The 20,835-nt window shown below is 38.1% G+C and overlaps 9 non-coding genes across 9 annotated transcripts; 4 read left to right on the top strand and 5 right to left on the bottom strand.

Annotated features, from left to right (window-relative positions):
* The first annotated feature begins 8,908 nt into the window (after positions 1-8,908).
* Positions 8,909-9,001, top strand: TRNAY-GUA (transfer RNA tyrosine (anticodon GUA)). Its single transcript has 2 exons — positions 8,909-8,945; positions 8,966-9,001. It is a non-coding gene; the product is annotated as a tRNA-Tyr (tRNA).
* A 1,616-nt stretch (positions 9,002-10,617) lies between these two features.
* TRNAY-GUA (transfer RNA tyrosine (anticodon GUA)) lies at positions 10,618-10,710 on the top strand. The gene is made up of 2 exons: positions 10,618-10,654; positions 10,675-10,710. It is a non-coding gene; the product is annotated as a tRNA-Tyr (tRNA).
* A 427-nt stretch (positions 10,711-11,137) lies between these two features.
* Positions 11,138-11,230, bottom strand: TRNAY-GUA (transfer RNA tyrosine (anticodon GUA)). Its single transcript has 2 exons — positions 11,194-11,230; positions 11,138-11,173 (listed from the first exon to the last, which is right to left on the bottom strand). It is a non-coding gene; the product is annotated as a tRNA-Tyr (tRNA).
* A 1,010-nt stretch (positions 11,231-12,240) lies between these two features.
* TRNAY-GUA (transfer RNA tyrosine (anticodon GUA)) lies at positions 12,241-12,333 on the top strand. The gene is made up of 2 exons: positions 12,241-12,277; positions 12,298-12,333. It is a non-coding gene; the product is annotated as a tRNA-Tyr (tRNA).
* Positions 12,334-12,712: 379 nt separating this feature from the next.
* Positions 12,713-12,805, bottom strand: TRNAY-GUA (transfer RNA tyrosine (anticodon GUA)). Its single transcript has 2 exons — positions 12,769-12,805; positions 12,713-12,748 (listed from the first exon to the last, which is right to left on the bottom strand). It is a non-coding gene; the product is annotated as a tRNA-Tyr (tRNA).
* A 5,359-nt stretch (positions 12,806-18,164) lies between these two features.
* On the bottom strand, positions 18,165-18,256 carry TRNAY-GUA (transfer RNA tyrosine (anticodon GUA)). The gene is given in 2 exon segments: positions 18,165-18,200; positions 18,220-18,256. It is a non-coding gene; the product is annotated as a tRNA-Tyr (tRNA).
* Positions 18,257-19,063: 807 nt separating this feature from the next.
* TRNAY-GUA (transfer RNA tyrosine (anticodon GUA)) lies at positions 19,064-19,155 on the bottom strand. The gene is given in 2 exon segments: positions 19,064-19,099; positions 19,119-19,155. It is a non-coding gene; the product is annotated as a tRNA-Tyr (tRNA).
* Positions 19,156-19,960: 805 nt separating this feature from the next.
* On the bottom strand, positions 19,961-20,053 carry TRNAY-GUA (transfer RNA tyrosine (anticodon GUA)). The gene is made up of 2 exons: positions 20,017-20,053; positions 19,961-19,996 (listed from the first exon to the last, which is right to left on the bottom strand). It is a non-coding gene; the product is annotated as a tRNA-Tyr (tRNA).
* A 465-nt stretch (positions 20,054-20,518) lies between these two features.
* TRNAY-GUA (transfer RNA tyrosine (anticodon GUA)) lies at positions 20,519-20,611 on the top strand. Its single transcript has 2 exons — positions 20,519-20,555; positions 20,576-20,611. It is a non-coding gene; the product is annotated as a tRNA-Tyr (tRNA).
* The last annotated feature ends 224 nt before the right edge of the window (positions 20,612-20,835 follow it).

The raw sequence follows: 20,835 nt of genomic DNA, 5'->3' as shown, positions 1-20,835 counted from the left end.
CAAACTTTGCATCTGTTTCTTTAAAAGAATCATCTCTTTGAACGCTTCAGCCTGCAAACGGTTCTGGTTTTGTAGGGGATGACTTGCATAAGTTTCCACTGGAAACTCCTTACTCTTCTTATTTTCTATTCCTTTCTCCTTTCGTTCAATTGCAGCATTCACTGTAAAACAGACTGAACAGTAATAATAATAATAATAATAATAATAATAATAATAATAATAATAGTTACGTGAATAATTTGCATATTGGAGACTATCCTTATTTGCATGTTTGCAGTTTCAGTTCTATAACTGAAAGATACGACATGTGATATGCTTTATGATGCACTCACACACATCGCAATAATATAATAATAATAATAGTAAAGATTACGATGACTTGTAGATATTCTTGTAACTGGTCTGATTTAATAAGAATTAAACTTTGTCGGATTCAAAGCTTGGCATTCAATGTCGGTAGACTGAGAGTAGGGACAGCACCCTCTTGCAAGAAATTTGCATTTCTTGGAGTTGGCAGCTGAAGGAGCTCGTACTTGAAATTTCTTTTATAGTTGTTAGATTCAAAATGCAGGCTACAGACTCTTGCATTTTTAGTATTAATAGGAGTGATGTTGCAAAACTGCAGCCACTTCTGTTGCACTTCGTGGTCTTTAGGAAAACGATGAAATTTCACGTTCGTATTTTCCTGTCGCCTCTGACTAGATCTGCATCCATACACGGAACAAGTAGCCATGGTTTTGGTCAGGTCGTCGAGATTAAAAGGACTGACCTCCTTAGTCCGGGTTAGGAGAGCTTCCTTGTTCTTCACTCTGGTAAGGTCAAATACTGACTGATGACCATTCTTTGTCTGAACCTAGATCAAATGCAGACACACGACGACATGCACGAGATTCTCCTTGTTTGGTCAGAGGCGGACCAACCCTGTACTCTATTAATCCTGGTTGACACGAAGTGATTTTAATTGTGGCGACTCCAAGCGCGCTTTCCGAAGTCAGCTGGGTCTTATCAGGACCCACTAAAACAGGTCGGCCAGCCAGGGGATTAATGATGAATCACCCGGGTCGACCGCGTAAAGTGAGCCATGACCCATGATTTACAGGTTGTAAACAAAGGACCATTAGCACTATTGTAAATATATATAGGACAAATTTCTTTTCACTTATTGAATGTTTAAGTATTTTGAGTAATCTTCATTACACTTTACATAATGTTTGTCAAAGATATGTTTTACAACAATAAAAAAATAGATATTGATTACTTGAAGTTCATACCCTCTGCTGTCGATAGAAAAATGAACTTAAGAGTTTTAACAAATTTAACAAAATAACTGACACTGACAAACAGTGTTACTGGATCCTAGGTCTTATCAGGACCCGCTAAGGGTCTCATGAGTGTTCACACACAAAGCGGACGGTTCTCTCTCTCTTCTCTCTCTCTCTCTCTCTCTCAACGCGGCGTCTAACGCAATATCCGAGTTTCCGACGCTAGGGCTCGCCAGTTTGGCGCATCGAGGTACACGTGTTTCTGTGTAACCGTTCACATCAGTCGTGCTTGCGCTTTTGCCGGAACATGCAACAAAAAATTACCTACGTTAGAGTTATCAGGGTTTTTCTTTTGGTCAAATTGATTCCCTTATCTTGGTCTCACTGCATCTCGTGCGGGGCACTGTAGACTTTACTTATGCTAAGTTCTCACATTCACGTATCAAGGCACGCATGCGCACGCACAGCCGGAATTGGTGAAACTTGCGCATCTGTGAAAAATAGACCCCGCCCAACTGGATACGTGTCACGGGACGATGTGCGTGATGCATGCGTATTATTATAGTGCGCCGCAAATGTAAGCACTGCGTAAGGGTGACGTGACGCTGACAAACAAGCGGCGCGCAGGCAGAAGTAGTGCGTGGCAGAGCACGTAACACCAACGTCGATATCCGTGTGTGTTACGTTCTGCGTAACTGAGTTCGCAAAACGTCACGTTGGCCCCACGTACTGCGGGGTTAAACCCCAGCTATATAAAGGCCGGCAGCTGCACATGTGAGCTTTTCAATGCCGTAATACCACAGCGACAAGACATACTACCAACGTGCTGAAGCAACATGGACAACATAGCTGAAATGCGTCAACTCATAGCTATAGCACGTACGGATAGACCAGAATTGTTGCCACTTGTCATTGAGTATGTGCACGTCATGTTATTGCTGGAGCTTGCAATGATTGCTGCAAAGCACTTAGGGCAGAAAAAAAGGCGCCCAAGGAGGGTGTGGGGCGTGGCCGTACCTGCAGAAAAGGATGGAGCAAGGTCATTATGACAACCTGATGGCGGAGTTGTCAACCGAAGCCCCAGAGCTGTACAGAAATTTTACCCGGATTGACAAGGCCCTCTTCAATGAAATTGTTGAACAAGTCACACCCCACATTCAGAAGAAAGTGACATTCTGGAGGAAACCCATTGAGCCAGGCCTACGTGTTGCTATCACCTCTCGCGCCTCGCTACAGGTGATTCATACAAGAGTCTGCAATATTCGTTCCGGGTAGCCCACAACACCATTAGTCTCATTGTACCAGAGACCTGCAGGGCCATTGTTGCTGCCTTCGGGGATGAGGAACTGCAGGTGCCACAAACACCTGAAGCGTGGCAGGAGGTAATTGGAGCTATAGATGGGAAGCACATTAGGCTCCGTAACCCTCCCAAGGGCGGTACGCATTACTTCAACTACAAGAAGTTCTACTCCATGGTATTACTTGCAGTTGCTGATGCTTCATACAAGTTCCTGTACGTCGACGTGGGAGCCATTGGGTCAGAGTCAGATGGTGGTGTATTTGCCCAGACCCGACTGGCAGAAATGCTGTTGCAAGAGGAAGCAAATCTTCCCCAACCGGATGCCCTGCCAGGTCAACCTAATGGATCTCCTGTGCCCTACTTCCTAGTTGGCGATGATGCCTTCCCCCTGAGGAATTACCTTATGAAGCCCTACCCCAAAAGAGGACTTAGCAAGGAGGAACGGATTTACAACTACAGGTTAAGTAGGGCACGCAGGGCGGTGGAGAACGCCTTTGGGATTCTGGTAAACAGATTCCGAGTATTCCACACTGCAATATGCTTGAAGCCTGACCATATAGAGCCATTAGTGATGTCTGCATGTGTTCTGCACAATATGATCATAAGAAGAAATGCACGAAGACAAGAAGGAGATCAGGAGCACCCTGTCACACATGCTGTCATCCCTGGTAGCTGGAGGAGTGACCCGTCCTTAGGAGCAGCCCTTCCAACCGTGACCGGCAACACTGCAACGAGGGATGCAAAGGAACAGCGTAACTTGCTGAAGGAATACTTTTCAGCGGCTGAAGGCTCCGTGCACTGGCAGGAGAACATGATTTAGCTCTCATGCATACCTGATTGTTGTAATTACTTAAATGTCTGTTCCTGCATATATTTTGGACTTATTTAAAATTCAATAATGTATCAATTCAGGATTATTTTGCCCTGTGCATTTGTGTACTTTTGTTTGTTTTAGTTGATTTAATAAAAGATATTGCTCAAATCTATGATATATTACTCTCATCAATACTTGGTAATTGGGAAGAGGATAGAGCCCTTCTACATGACTTTGCAAATTTATGTTTAATCAATATGAAACAAACATACATATAAATAAAAGAAAGAAGATGTAGTTATTTTGCCCTTTTTAATAATTTCTTAACATGGAATCTATTCTGATATGATAATTCTATCATTTTTGAAAGTACCTTCTCTTAACATTGTTTCTATTCTGTTCCTGTATTTATTTTGGACTTATTTAATAATCAATAATGTATCAATTCAGGATTATTTTGCCTTGTGCATTTGTGTACTTCCGTTTATTTTAGTTGATTTAATAAAAGATATTGTTCAAATCCATGATATATTACTCTCATCAATACTTGGTAAATGGGAAGAGGATAGAGCGGGCCATGACATTGCAAATGCATGTTTAATAAATATGAAACAAACATATATATAAATAAAAGAAAGAAGATGTAGTTATTTTGCCCTTTTAATAATTTCTTAACATGGAATCTATTCTGATATGATAATTCTATCATTTTTGAAAGTACCTTCTCTTAACATTGTTTTTATTCTGAGGTGATAATTCTATGTTCTTGAAAGTACCTGCTCTTAGCATTTACATTGTTGATATTCTGATATGAAAATTCTATCTTTTGAAACTACCTTCTCCCCGATATTTGTGACATTTTATATGACTTGCTAATATTTGGCCTGTTGTCATTTTGCTTCTGTGCACATATGTTACATAAAGTATTTTGAACTTATTTCAAAGTCAATAATGAAATGTTAGTGTATTCGGGTTCATTTTGCCTTCTTTATTTGTGTACTTGCATTATAGCTACTTCATTGAATACATGATATTTGAGCAGAGGATAGAGCTAGACATGATATTGCAAAATATATTTATTTAATATAAAACAGAAACATACACATACATAAAAGCAAAAGGAAAAACAACAGTATATACATTAGCTCTGTAAATTGTTAAGGAATGTCGTGTCAAGCGACAGGTTGCTGAGATCTTTTGGTGTGGATGTCACCAACTGTGCTTGCAGGAGCGCCAGCTGCTGTGCAGTGAGTGCCCGCTGCTGCTGCGATGCCGACAGGCTGGCAGGAACTGCAGGTGCCTGACACTCTGCTGTCACTGCCATGGTGTGGGTCATCATGGCCCTCGACGGCACCGTGGAGCCCTCTTTGGTGGCATGGATGTACCTTTGAATGGCACCAAGCACCTCCATTTTCAGGTGCAGGCCCAGCTGTTCTGACACCTGTGCGCACTCATCCTCGACCTCTTGAAAGAACTTCCTCCAGTAGAGGACGCGGGGGTTACGAGGAGGTGGGTCGACAGTCGTCAGCATATCGTCCCGGAGGGCCTCTGCCCTCGTGAAGGCGACGTCGAACAGCTCGGAAACTTGGTGTTTCCGAGCCTTGGTTGTTGCTCGATCAACCGGAGAGGGCGTGGGCGTCGGTGTCGGACCAGAAGAAACATGAGCAGGCAGGTCCAGAACTTGGGTAGGGAGGGCGGCAGCAGGGAGGGTGGCAGCAGCACAGGCAGCCTGTAAAAAGAGGAGCGACATATATGAGAACATGGTATAAAATGTACATTGAATGCATGGAAACTATGTAATAACATTATATTCAGTAATAATTATGCATGGAAACACATTAAAACAAACATACCATGGGAAGTCCCAACACCTTTGGCTTCCTTTGATGCACAATGTGTGGCTTCAGGAAGTGGAAAATGTTGAGTATCCATTTCTCCCGGTCCGTCAGCCGTCTGCCGCCCCCTTGGCCACTCTTCTCCGCCGTAAGCCGCCCAAAACGACTCCTGAGGACGTAAACCACGTCCTCAGTTCATGGCCACTCACGGGGAGGAACAAGTGACTGGCCCTTCTCTTCGAAGGCCCTCCACACCTTGGCCTTATCCTTGTAGGCTGTGAGGCCCTTGTTATATATGAACTCGGCCTCGGTCTCCAGCCACTCGCCAACTAGCCTCTCATTTTTCCTCCGAGAGGATCACTGACGGGTTCTTCTTGCGGCCTCCTGTAGGGCCATCTCCATCAGGAGTGCTTTTTGGTGTCGTTCGGCATCCCCCTCGTTGGCGTTGTCGTCGGTGGCGGTGGCGGGTCGCTCTCGTGGGCGAGGCAAGGTCCTCTTCCTCCTCCTCCTCTAGGTCGCTCTCTGTCACGAGCTCGTCGGCCTCGAGCTGCAGCACAACAGCATCGCTGCCTGAAGGGGGACCATCAGCTTTAGGAGGCTTTGCGTGGGGCAACTCCAGCTGCCAGGGCTCCTGGAGTTCTCAGGGCCCCTTTCCTGGTCCTCTTCAGCATGGGTCCTTTGGGCATCTTGGCTGCTGCAGTGGACGGCGAAGACGGAGGCGCTGAGGAGATAGCAACAGGATGCTGGCCGGAGAAGCACTGACCTGGAAGTGCGCCACCTGCCCCTTTATCCCAGGTCAAAGCGTTGCCACATCTACGTGGTTGCGGGGGTGCGGCAGCATTGCCGCGTCTACTCCCACGCCATTCTGACAGCCACGCAGTGCCCTGGGGCAGCGTGTGCCCCCAAGTAACGGTGGCAGCTGCGCGCCCAGCCAGCTGGTGGCGCCACTCTGTGCAGGTCGGGCCACGCTACCTGACAGTTGACCTGGCCACCCCGCAGGGTTTCGAGCAGGCCAAAGGTTCCTGCCCCTCGGCGCACGGCCAGGTGGTCCGTGAACGGTCGCGCCACATGCTGCGCATTTACACAGTACTTACGGTACATTTACGTTGTGTTTGCGTTGTTTTTACGTACTCTCTGGCTCTGCCCCGTTCGTGGCCGTGCGTGGGCATGCGTGCCTTGATACGTGAATGTGTGAACGTAGCATTAAGGTTCTTTGCAGCGTGCCTTCGGCCCCTAGCTGCATCCCCTTTCGTTCCTTTTACTGTACATCCTTTCATATTCTCTTTCTTCCATCTTACTTTCCCCCCCTCTCCTAACAATTGATTCATAGTGCAACTGCGAGGTTTTCCTCCTGTTACTGTCAATTTGCGTTTCAGCACTGAATGACCTCTTCGGTCCCAGTGCTTGGCGTTTGGCCTAAATTCTATATTCAATTCAATTCACTAGATGAAATGTCAGCTTTATTCACCGGAAGGGAATCGTCAAATGATTCTTCGGTCATTGTAAAAAGAACTTAAAAATTATGATTCGCATTCTCTTAGTTTTGGATATATATAAGGATAAGAACCTTCCTTGTGTAATTGTATGATTCAAAACAAGATACACCCAACGACATCTTTGTTTATGCCTTTGTCATTTTCTCCGATAACATTGTCCAAATAGAAACTGTTTCTTGTACATCCATGATAACTGAAAGAAAAATCTTTGATTGATCGTGGTATTTATTTCCTATTGTGAAGAAACTCCGCAACGCTCACTTGGGGTCGCAGCGTGTTAACAGAGCCTGACAAAGTACATAGATTGTCATATCATTTGCTGTTACATTACCACTTGACACTTTCTTTCAAGTTTATTTCAGTAAGATACAAAAGCCATACTTATTTTAATGTCATTCCAAATTGCACATTATATTGTCCTATCATTGTTGGTGAAATTAGGATGTTATCAATAACGAAACTAGACCGTAATCATAATGGAAAAGCCATAAGATTGGATCGATTGCTTCCCTTTGTATCTTGATGATGAATATGAAGTACGTTAATGCATTCTTGGCATGCCTTGTTAATTAGGTAATAATAAAAGTAATTGTCGTTTAAAATTTAAATCTCTCTCTCTCTCTCTCTCTCTCTCTCTCTCTCTCTCTCTCTCTCTCTCTCTCTCTCTCTCTCTCTCTCTCTCTCTCTCCTATTATTTATCTGACTTTTTAGTTTATCGTTATATACATAAATACATTATATTTTATATAAATATTAGATATATATATATATATATATATATATATATATATATATATATATATATCATACTTATATCATATATCTATCTATCTATTTATCTAATATTTATATAAATATGTAAATATTTATGTATATAAAGATAAACTAAAAACTCAGATAAATAATATGAGAGAGAGAGAGAGAGAGAGAGAGAGAGAGAGAGAGAGAGAGAGAGAGAGAGAGAGAGAGAGAAATGATTTAAATTTTAAATAACAATACCTTTATTATTACCTTTTAACAAGGCATGTCAAGGATGCATTAACGTACTTTGTATATATATATATATATATATATATATATATATATATATATATATATATATATATATATATATATATATATATATATGTGTGTGTGTGTGTGTGTGTGTGTGTGTGTATATACATATACATATACACATACCACACACACACACACTCACTGAATTGTATACCCGCTCACCTCACGCTCCTTTCTCGCCTTGCATCACTACCCCGCGTTGATCCTTGAGAATTCCTTCCCTCGGAATCCTTCTTCCTGAAGGTGTTGTTTGGCTTAGATTACCAATTCTAAAGGCCAATATGCAAACGCCTGTCACCTTGGCTGGCTTCCATTTACAAGATAGGAAAGGCTCACGTTTACACCTGGGCTGGTGACTTGTGACACAGGTCGTTTTGCAACCGGTAAACGCGATCGCTATTGTCAGGCACCGGGTCCGTGAAGTCAACCGTGTATTGGATATACTATGATTGTTATTAACAATTCGTTGCTGTAGATTCGATGATTGTTGATTTTGGCATTTTTAGAGTTCTTTGTATATCTATTTATAGATTTTATTTTCTGACATATATAATTGCAATATTGATATCAGTGCTACCGTTCCCCATCCTACCTTCTTAGCCTATAATGTTCTTAAGGCGTCTCATTTTACTGCTACTACTACTACTACTACTACTACTACTACTTCTGTTACACGTAACAGTCATTTAAAAGAAGTACAGAAGATTACCAGTTCACAGATTTAGAATTCTTCACTGTAAAAATATGTTGCTGATGAAATGTGTTTGGAATTTCCATCAAGCACCCCAAATTGCATCAACCTAGTTTGTTACCTGGAGGACCGCATATTTCATGGGGGATATTGCCAAATGTTAAATAAATAAAGTTCTTTAAAATGGATTATAAAATTCCTGCAGTGTTTACTCCAAGCCAAGGGCAAACAGATATGGGAAAAATGTTTCTGGTCTATTGAGACGCCCTGAGTGAATAAAAATGACATCAGCTTTGTTGATGAAGATCCGTTGAAAGGAATGTCTTCTTTTTGAATGCGTGGCGCTGGCGAGACGTATTTTCGTTTCTTAAAACTCGGTCTCATCATGTAGAGTTGCCAATTCATTGTTTTTTTCCTTTATATACATACAACTTTCTGTAGACTGATGGTTCCTTCGATAGCTCAGTTGGTAGAGCGGTGGACTGTAGTTGGAAATTTACAAACAGACATCCATAGGTCACTGGTTCAAATCCGGTTCGAAGGATAGTGCTTTTGTTAATAAGCGTAATCAACGGCGTAACTAGCTTTAGTGGCGCCGGGGGCGGACTTTGAAAGTGCCGCCCCTTTCCCGTGCTAAAAAGTACTAAAGTGGTGAAAATTAAACGCACATTTTAAGCCTTAACATCTCAGTCATTTATTCTATTTACAACGGAACCCTACGAGCAGTGTTAGAAGCGAATTCTCTGATAACATCAAAATCCAACTGATTAGTAATTTCATGCTGTTTATAAAATCGCGAGGTTTGACAATCTGAGCTGACTCACATTTGATCTTGGATAGTTTTTGGTTAGTTTAAACCTGCAGAAGCTTCTCTCATAACTGGCTCGAAAGATGCCAGAGTGCCGCCCCCCGGACAGTGCCACCGGGCGGCCCTCCCCCCACCCCCTTAGTAACACCCTGAGCGTAATTATGCGATAACTGTAAATATTTTTCATGAGTCTTGGTGACGTACAACCGGAGTGAATGAATACGAAAGGGAACGTATTCACTTGTTGTGACGAAAACATTTGGCTCTTCGCTTGCTTTATTATGGTTATTCGATGTAGAAAAGTTTGTTTGTTTGCCGGTTAGAGTGTTCGTTAGAAAGGCTTAACTTCTAACTTATGAGGAGCAGCCGTAAAGAACGGCAGCTTCTGAGTAAGTGACACCACGAAGGCAAGAATAACCTTCAAACTGGGGGAAAAAATGGGATCAGTAAGCAATAAACAATTTATTTTCAATAGATATTCTGAGACTTTCATTCTATTGGTAGTTCGTTAGTTTAGCTTTTAGCCAGGGTGAACTGTAATTGGGAAATGTTAGACAGACATTCATAAGTCACTGATATAAGTTCAATTCGAAGGAAAACAAATTTTTTAAAGACGAGGTCATATGATAACGCTTCGGAAGTCAGGCACAGTACAAGAAAATATTGAAACTCATTAGTTCTAAGTAACGTACATTTACCTTTGTTCCAACCCGAACGTTTGAATCTTTCCGTCCTGTTTAAGGATAATATTCTAAAATAATCTCCATACTCGGCTGGCGTATGTGGATGCATAAAATGTCTTGTTGTATTGTTAATTATGAAAGGGTTGCTATCAGGAAAAACCACGTTCTTCTTAACTTTATTTGTCATGTTGTGTCTTGCTTATTTATTAGGTTACTTATTTGTCTATTCATTTCTGATCTTAAGTGTCTTTATTTTGCTGAGCCTTGTTTTTTTTAATAATATTGTTGTCTCCACGAGATGTTTTTAATAATAATGATAATAATAATAATAATAATAATAATAATAATAATAATAATAATTTCCTTTATATTAATAATATTTTTCTTTAATAATAATAACAACACACGCTTTACGGATACAGTTAAAATTTTCATCAGCCTCCTGTTCTTTTCTTTTTTTTAAAGAAACTAAAATACAAGGGTATCATTATATTTGGCCAGGAAGGTGTTTAACTTGGTCAGTGGCGATGCATTGCGAAGAATGTCGATTTTTTTTAAGAAAATGACTCAAGTGGCGGGCATGGACTTCGTACCGTGGGGCGATATGTTGAGTTGCCAAGTAGTCGTTATTTTTAGTTATATTCTTTGGCTTTCATTTCTTCGTCAGTTCCTTCGATAGCTCAGTTGGTAGAGCGGTGGACTGTAGTTGGAAATGTACAAACAGACATCCATAGGTCACTGGTTCAAATCCGGTTCGAAGGAAAACTGTTTTGTCGATTTGAATAGGTCATTTTTATTGGGAAATAACAAGCATGAAAACAAAATATCGTCTTGTGAAATTTCATCTGGCAGACGAATATGTTAAGTATTTCTTCCTCAGATAAGCATATAAAATGAGACCTATTTACGTCAGAGCAAATGAAATATTATTCCTTTAAATTGTGTGCTGTAATATATTCTACTAGATAATAATGGTATGACTTCTGAAGAATATATTGTGATCGTAAAATACGATAATGACTACATTTAATGCCATATTGCTTTAATTTAACAGCCTTTTATGAATCTAAAGTTAGTGAAAATTAGCACTGATAAGCCATATATCTCAGTCAACCGGGATGAAGAAGTGCCCGAAGAAATAATGTTTTAATTTGTAACATTTTATTGACCATTGAATTCGATAAAATTTTCCTTCGAACCGGATTTGAACCAGTGACCTATGGATGTCTGTTTGTACATTTCCAACTACAGTCCACCGCTCTACCAACTGAGCTATCGAAGGAACTGGCAAGTAAGTGAAAGCCTAAGAATATAACTAAGAAATAACCACTACATGGCAACTCAACATGTCGCTTCACGGTACGAAGTCCATTCCCGCCACTCGAGTCATTTTCTCAAAAAATATTTATATTCTTTGCAATACATCTGAACTTCCTATTATCGTCTGGAATTTCTTTCAAATGAACACCGTATTCTTAAGCAGCTTGAATTTCATGTCATTGGCCCCTGTGGGCTTGTTCCATATGAATAGGGTTTATCTTCTGAATAATAATAATGATTATGATAACCAAATTGAACACCTCCTAGCCGAACATAATGATGCCACTATATTCTATTTATTTTAGAAAGGAAGGGAAAAGAGACTTGAGAACAATTTCATTTTATGCAGTGAAGACATTATTATTATTATTATTATTATTATTATTATTATTATTATTATTATTATTATTATTATTATTATTATTATTATTATAAATATTCACATGAAAAAGACATCATCATTATTTGAAAAGCGAGACTTCACAGAGTAAAAATAAAAAAAACACATCAGACATGAAATAAATAAGAAACTGAATCAAACATAGACACACAAAATACAATAGCAAAACAAACAAAGTGAAGAGGAATTCTGCATTTCCTGATACCAATCACTTTCATAATTAGCAGTAAACAGAAAAACTTGTGTTACATCGTATGCCAGCTGAGTACGTCAACTATTTCAAAATATTTTGCTTAAACAGGATAGAAAAATTCAGATGGCTAGATGTACCAAGAGTATATAATTGTATGTTACTTCGAGCTAATGAATTTTAATGTGTGTGTGTCTGTGTGCAGTGACAGATGTAAAACTACCATCCATTGACGAGGGTGGGTTTTGGAAGACTATATTCATGGGGAGCCGTTTGCAAAGAATGACTTGTGAGTATGGAGGGTAGGTCCTTCAACGTGTGAAGTTGCCAGGTAACTATTATCTGGGTTTTATATTCCTAAACTTTCACTTTTACATTAGTTCCTTCGATAGCTCAGTTGGTAGAGCGGTGGACTGTAGTTGGAAATGCACGAACAGACATCCATAGGTCACTGGTTCAAATCCGGTTCGAAGGAAAACAATTTTGTCGAATTAAATGGGCAATTAGAAAATAACAAACAAGAAAAGGAAATATCGTCACGTGAAATTTCATTTGGCAGGCGAATATCGTAAGTGTTTCTTCTCCAGATAAGCATATGGAGATGAGATATTATTTTACGTCAGAGCAAATGAAATTTTCTTCCTTTGAATCATGCACCGTAGTATATTCTACTAGATAGTGGTATGATTTCTGAAGAATATATTGTGATCGCAAAATACGATAATGTCCACTTTTTAATGCCATGTTTGATTTAATTTAATTTATGAATTTAAATGTAGAGGAAATTAGCATTGATAATTGGTGCCACACGAAATAACGTTTTAGTTTTTTATTTGAATTCTGCAAAATTGTTTTCCTTCGAACCGGATTTGAACCAGTGACCTATGGATGTCTGTTCGTTTATTTCCACCTACAGTCCACCGCTCTACCAACTGAGCTATCGAAGGAACTGGCAAGCAAGTGAAAGCCTACGAATATATAACTAATAAATAACTAGTACTTGGCAACTCAACATTTCGCTGCACAGTACGAAATCCATTCCCGCCGCTCGAGTCATTTTCTCCGAGAAAATTTATTCTTTGGAAGCTTGAATTTCATGCCAATGGCCCCTGTAGGTTTGTTCCATTGGAATAGGGTTTATCTTCTTAATAATAATAATAATAATAATAATAATAACAACCAAATTAAACATCTTCCGAGCCCAGCATAATGATGACCTTATATTTACTGTAATGTTTTCTAGTGAGGAAATAGAAAAAATAAATGAGAAAAATTTAATTCCATTCAGTGAATTGTTTATTATTATTATTATTATTATTATTATTATTATTATTATTATTATTATTATTATTATTATTATTATTATTATTATTATTATTGACATGGAAAAAGACATCGTTATTTGAAAAGCGAGACTCCACAAAGTAAAGATAAAAGGACATATAAGACCAGAAATAAATAACCAAATAAATAAACATGAACATACGAAATACGTTAACAAAAGAAATGAAGTGAAGTGGAATTTTGCATTTCCTGATATCAACCACTTTCATGATTAACAAAACAACGGGGGTCCCGTAAACTATAATGTGAGAGTCTTGTACGTAAAGTATTTCATAATATTATATATATATATATATATATATATATATATATATATATATATATATATATATATATATATATATATATATATATATATATATATACACACACACATACATACATACTGTATATATATATATATATATATATTGACATATATATATATATATATATATATATATATATATTGACAGTGTCAAACTCCTCGAAGAAGGTGGGTATGGGAAGACCATATTCATGGAGTGCCGTTGCAAAGAACGACCTGTGAGCGCGGGGGGAAGGTCCTTTAGAGTAAGAAGCAACGTGAGTTGCCAGGTAACCATTATCTGGCTTTTATATTCCTAAGCTTTCACGGATCTGCTAGTTCCTTCGATATCTCAGTTGGTAGAGCGGTGGACTGTAGCTGGAAAATTTCTTGCAGACATCCATAGGCCACTGGTTCGAAGGATAATTATGCTAACAACTGTAATGATACAGCAATAGCAAAAAATTATGACCCTTCATGCATCACCTTGCTATCTAAGGAAAACGTTCAAACCCGTGACATGCGGAGTAGCATAATGTTTCACTTGAGGTAAAGAGGCTTTTTCTGTTTCCTTGCTAATATATTCATTTTGCCAGACAGAAATGCACAAGTTATGTTTTTGGTTAATATTGTTGGGGGAATCAGTAAAATTATAACGATAAATCATATTGGAATACAATAATAATTCCATTAAAAATACTAACAACATGTATTAATATGGAATACGTTTTATAACTTTTCACTTGGGCTTCCAGTAGAAAAACAACTAAACCAAGGAGTATGTTACATGTCAAGACCAAATGTTACCAAAAAAAAAAAAAAAACCGATATACTAACAGATAGTATCAGTGTTGAGCGAACTTCTCAGAAATAATGAAACAATTCTGGTAACGCTGTAGAGTTGTCAATATTTCCTTATCAGTATTATCTTCCGCATCTCCGTGGGAGATCGAGGAATAAAGTAGACACACACTACAAAGGAAGTCTAGTCAGGTTTTGGCAATTTTTTTTTTTTTTACTGTTCTGAAATTAAGATAGCAATGAATATACTTTTGAACAGAGCGAAATCTGGCGAGGCATGCTAGAACTCGGTTCGAGTTACATATTGAAGAAATCGGTATCCCGGTTATTGTATTTCTGTCGTAAGTATCTAAAACTACGTGGAAGAGTCGAATGATGCGTCCGCAGTAGATAAAATGTTTTTTTTCTTTTAAAATTTCTTTTGAAATGACTTCCGGTCAATCATGCATCCCGTAACCATAAAACAGAGCTATACTCCTATGAACCGGATTTGAACCAGTGACCTATTGATGTCTGTTTGAACTTTGAAAGATTCTAACCACAGCTCACAGTTGCACTAACTGAGTTACCGAAGAAATTGAAGAGGCTGGAAATGTCCAAGAATATCAAACAATTACTTAACATATGGCTTGCTTATTCTCCTGAACTATAGCCAATTCAAAAGGCTGTCTCTTGTTTGATGAAAATATCATAAATATCATACATGCTACTCTCGTGATGGCCTCGCAGTGCATTATTGAACCTTATAAATCTTCGTCACTGTAAGCACAGCCTTTACCTAAGGGTATTTTTGTAGTAAATGGTCTTCATATGTACGTACGCTTATACTTAGGACAATAATGGTTATTCTGATCTAACATGTTTAGGTATATATACTTACTAACAGAGTCAATAAAAATGGCGAGCCTTTAGATGTTAACATTTTCTTTTATTATTTTACTATTTGCAAGTTTCTGTATTCTACATTTTCTTCATATACAATCATAAGCATGGATTATTAGTGACCTAACATAAAATACAAATGGTCAAACATTTTTTAGCTCTGAAATTTTGTTACTTTGATAGTTGGGGATATTTTGTTATTTTGCTATATATTTTTCTACTCTTCTAATAACTTTTGCATGATGAACTTTTATTTTTTGCCATGATTTTTCTTTTATTGTTTTCTGGTAAAGTCAAGGAATGCATTCGTTTCGCAGTGGTGGGGTACGTGATTCAAAAAGTATATATATACAGTATGTTAACAACATATAAATAAAACTTCTCTTTCTTATCTGTTCACCTTACTGTGAAAGACATTCAGTATCAAATCTCCACGAATCTCAAAGCTGAGTCGGTTCTCTGAGAACTTTGATCATCAAATGATAACAAGGAGAATACTGACGTATCAGAGATACCAAATGTTATGGCAAATTAACCTCTTGGTGAAGCTGACTAGAAGATATAAAAGGAAATGTAAAGTCGTATTCGGTAGTTTGAGAGAGAGAGAGAGAGAGAGAGAGAGAGAGAGAGAGAGAGAGAGAGAGAGAGAGAGAGGAAATTGTCAGTGCTTTGCTTTGAAAATTACAGTATAACATTACAAATTCACTCCGAGTGGGAATTTTTTATAATTGTGGAGCAATATAATAGAGTCGTACTGAACAGCCTAACGGGTTTATAACTGATTCCTAACTACGATCACCCAATGTTACTAACGATCCTTTCCTTATTTATTTATTTTTTTGGCTTTGTACTCGTTCTTCTTCCACAGGTACTTGTGTGTGTGTGTGTGTGTGTGTGTGTGTGTGTGTGTGTGTGTGTGTTACGGGCTGCTAGGGGGCAAGGGCCCGTGCTAGCATAAGGCCAGCGAAATGTAGAGTAACGACATAAACGGTTTATAACTAATAATGTGAAGTCAAAATCAAATTCAAAATAATTTATTCCACTAAAAGTGGTTTTTACATGTAATTTGCATCACTTCAATTATTTTTATCTGACGAAGCAAATGGTTCATTCCTTCCCGTTTATCTCGGAAAAAATATTTCAACAAGAAAATAATAATGACGAAACCAGGCCGTAGTCAGAGAAGAAATTCAGCTTAACCGGATTGATTAATTTCGTTAATGGATCTAGTTTCAGACTAGGAAAAATTCGGCGTTTCATTATCCCTTTACCTTGTTATCGAGTTGATTGTGTAACAAAATCTTCATGAAAATTGAAGGTATTCCCCCCCCTTCTCAATTTTGCATCTCGTTCATAATTTTTTGTAACAGATCAGTGTGAAGCATTATAATCTCTCTCTCTCTCTCTCTCTCTCTCTCTCTCTCTCTCTCTCTATCTATCTATATCTCTATCTCTCTCTCTATCTATATATATAATATATAGACATTATATACATATATATTTTCATGCATATTATATATATATATATATATATATATATATATATATATATATATATATATATATATATATATATATATATATATATATATAATTATATATATATATATATATATAATTATCGCATGGAGGGCGTGTTTACAATATTTTTTCATAATGAACAGTTGAAAAGAAGTATATTTACTCTCATCACAATGTATACCGTCGTATAATTAAAAACTGTAGGGCTTCAACGAGGTAATCCCAACCCCCGGAGGGAGGAAACTATTCGTCAGATCTCTCTCTCTCTCTCTCTCTCTCTCTCTCTCTCTCTCTCTCTCATGGAATCTAAATCTGCCCACTCCAAGTTTACCTTTTATTTCATTCCTTTCACTTTATTTTCACGTTTCGCAACGACCCTTCGTGAAGAGGTGAATCTGCCCTCACGCGTAGCCTCTCATATTTTGGTATTCTCCTTTTTATCATTTGATGTTCAAAGTCCTCAAAGGAACCGACGCCGCTTTTGAGATTCCAAGCTCTCGGTAGTTGGAGTTTTTGTGAAAGGAGCTGAATAGAGACAAAAAAGCGAGGTTCTTTTTTTGTTTACGTGTTATATAAATAAACGTCTATTTTTACGTCTTGTGCATCCCTTAGAAAAGGATGTCATTAAGGAAGCGGCCACTCTTAAGTGATGTCAAGTATACAGTAGGTGCTCCTAAGAATAAGAAAATTGTTACATTTCATTAAACTTGTGATCATTGCCATCTAGAATGCAGAAAACTGTTCCACAGTTCAACAGAGATACCGTGGAATGGTCCAGTGTATTATTAAGATTTGAAAGCTGCCTTTGTGAAAATAATAAAAGTACCCACAGCAACTTGACTATGAAATATGATGCGTGAATCTTATCTCCAGGTACTTGTCTCTCAAGGCTTCTTTGACGTCAAGGATGATGTCACGTAGAGATAAGTCGACGTTTAAAATCTCTGGCATAAGGCAACTAATATCTTTCGTGATGAACAATGTGGGGAATTTTGTTCTTTTTGTAGGCTTTGAACTATTCAAATATGGGCGTTCTGTAGGAATCGGAAGTAATTCAGGTTTCCCTATTTACTTTAAAATTTTCATTAATAAAAATAACCTTAACAACATTCAGTATAAACACACATAATCACGTTATCACACTCATAATATAAGCACACAGACATGAATACACAGAAAGACAGTCAGTCAATCCTCCTGTCTAAGGGAGCCAAATTCTAAATAACTTGAATGAGGATTTTTGTCATAATTCGAAAAGCGCAACAGCCAATCGAAGGAAATCTGGAAAACTGGCTTCGAACTGCAAAAGTTTAGTTTTTGTTGTTAATTCGAGTAAAAGCAATTATACTTCGAACTGGATTCTGACCAGGAAACTTCGACCTTCGAATCAGACTCGAGCCAGAAAAATTAAGGCAACGAAACTGACTCTTTCCAGTAGACTTTTGGAACCACAACAGTGCCATAAAATGTTTTCCTTCGAACCGGATTTGAACCAGTGACCTATGGATGTCTGTTTGTAAATTCCTACTACAGTCCACCGCTCTACCAACTGAGCTATCGAAGGTTGACATATTAGAAAGCAAAAGGAGGTTTTTTTTTACACATCAGGAGTTTCCCACGCCAACCAGACGGTGCCGGCAACGACTGCTGCATCTACAGTAGTATGTTGGTCACTGTTGTTCAACCAAAGATCATCAGTCGGTTATATCTGTTTTGTTCCTATCTTCTTAAACACGAAATGAGTCAGTTTGATTTCGTTATGTGTTCATTATTACATTTCTAGATTGCCATAAGATATTCTTTGCAAATTCAGTTTACGAAATGAATATATAATGTTTTTTAAGTGATGTATTCCTAATAGCTTTCTTATTCTTAAAGATGAGAGAAATCGAATTGATCCGATCATGCGTAATATCCTCTTTCCTTCTGATCCATTGATATAATTACTGCTTTATTGTCATTATTGGATACCATGCTTAGCTTCATCTTGTAAAAAGAATTTAAAAGGTTCATTTCATTATCATTTTCGTCATCTTTCACGTTATCGTGAACGAAGTGAGTCTAATCAGGGTATGTAGGATTGCCTCTTTCATTCTTGCCCACCTTTTCATTAATGCGTTCTAATTTTTCCCAACACATCATGAACTCCTTACAAAGGTAATAGGTAGGACATTTACTGATTACTTAAGACGGATAAGAGTCAGATGCTTATGTCACACTGAATGACAAGAGATAGATGCTCAAGTGACGATGAAGAAGTGATACACCGCTGAAAAGTACGGGGTTAAGCCAATTCTTTGCATATAGCTTTAGGACACCTGAAGAATTAGCTATACACTTATTAAATTAATTAGAGTAATCAGGAAAATTGTCCTTCGAACCGGATTTGAACCAGTGACCTATGGATGTCTGTTTGTAAATTCCTACTACAGTCCACCGCTCTACCAACTGAGCTATCGAAGGTTAAGATATTAGAAAGCAAAAGGAGGTTTTTTTACACATCAGGAGTTTCCCACGCCAACCAGACGGTGCCGGCAACGACTGCTGCATCTACAGTAGTATGTTGGTCACTGTTGTTCAAACCAAAGATCATCAGTCGGTTATATCTTTTTGCTCCTATCTTCTTAAACACGAAATGAGTCAGTTTGATTTCGTTATGTGCTTCATTATTACATTTCTAGATTGCCATAAGATATTCTTTGCAAATTCAGTTTACGAAATGAATACATAATGTTTTTTAAGTGATGTATTCTTAATAGTTTTCTTATTCTTAAAGATGAAAGAAATCGAATGGATCCGATCATGCTTAATATCCTCTTTCATTCTGGTCCATTGATATAATTACTGCTTTATTGTTATTATTGAATACCATGCTTAGCTTCATCTTGTAAAAAGAATTTAAAAGGTTCATTTGATTATCATTTTCGTCATCTTTCACGTTATCGTAAACGGAGTGAGTCTAATCGGGGTATGTAGGATTGCCTCTTTCATTCTTGCCCACCTTTTCATTAATGCGTTCTAATTTTTCCCAACACATAATGAACTCTTTACAAAGGTAATTATGTAGGGCATTAGCTGATTACTTAAGACGGATAAGAGTCAGATGCTTATGTCACACTGAATGACAAGAGACAGATGCTCAAGTGACGATGAAGAAGTGATACACCGCTGAAAAGTACGGGGTTAAGCCAGTTCTTTGCATAGCTCTAGGACACCTGAAGAATTAGCTATACACTTATTAAATTAATTAGAATAATCAGGAAAATTGTCCTTCGAACCGGATTTGAACCAGTGACCTATGGATATCTGCTTTGTGAGTTCCAACTACAGTCCACCGCTCTACCAACTGAGCTATCGAAGGTTGGGGATTAGCTCGGTAAAGAGGTTTGCTGTGCTACGCACTAAACTAGAGCGTTACGTGTCTTCTAGACCTGGTTGGTTGCTTTTATGCAAGCAAAGTATCCAGAATAGAATTTTTTTTATTTTAATCCCGTTAATTCGTATCAGTTTGCGAGCTGCGCCATCTCCTATTAATATTTGTTGTCTCTCCCTACTGTGCCAAGGAGCTGTGCTGTAGTAGTGGAACTATAAGAATCTGAAGTAGATACATATCTAAACATAATTATTTGATAATCTAAGCATTATTTTAAAACAAAATCTTTGAAGACTAGATATGTTAGATTAAGAACCTTGCTCTCGCTTTTGGGAGTGTCGTGTGCCAACAGTGCCAAGTGCTTGTGGAGTCAGACTGTGCCGCAATATGCTGAGTTGCCAAATAAACGCTATTTCTTGTTTATAGTCCCAAACTTTCACAAGTCTGTCAGTTCCTTCGATAGCTCAGTTGGTAGAGCGGTGGACTGTAGTTGGAAACTTTCGGACAGACATCCATAGGTCACTGGTTCAAATCCGGTTCGAAGGAGACAAGTTTTGGTACTTCTTACGATTATATGGTGCTCCCTTACTTGTAATATAAGAGAGGGTCGAATTGGCAAATCCCTGACCCATTACTTCAAGCACTCAAGCGAAGATGCAATGAATTACTATCCTAATACTATTCTCCTTGCATTTTAATAAATATTTTATATTTATTAATGTATTAATTTATTTTTTCTCTTTTAAAACAGTGTCATACATAACTTCAAC

The sequence above is a fragment of the Macrobrachium rosenbergii genome, chromosome 41 (assembly GCF_040412425.1).
Source record: "Macrobrachium rosenbergii isolate ZJJX-2024 chromosome 41, ASM4041242v1, whole genome shotgun sequence".
Classification (NCBI taxonomy): Eukaryota; Metazoa; Arthropoda; class Malacostraca; order Decapoda; family Palaemonidae; genus Macrobrachium; species Macrobrachium rosenbergii.
This window is presented reverse-complemented; position numbering and strand designations above follow the sequence as displayed.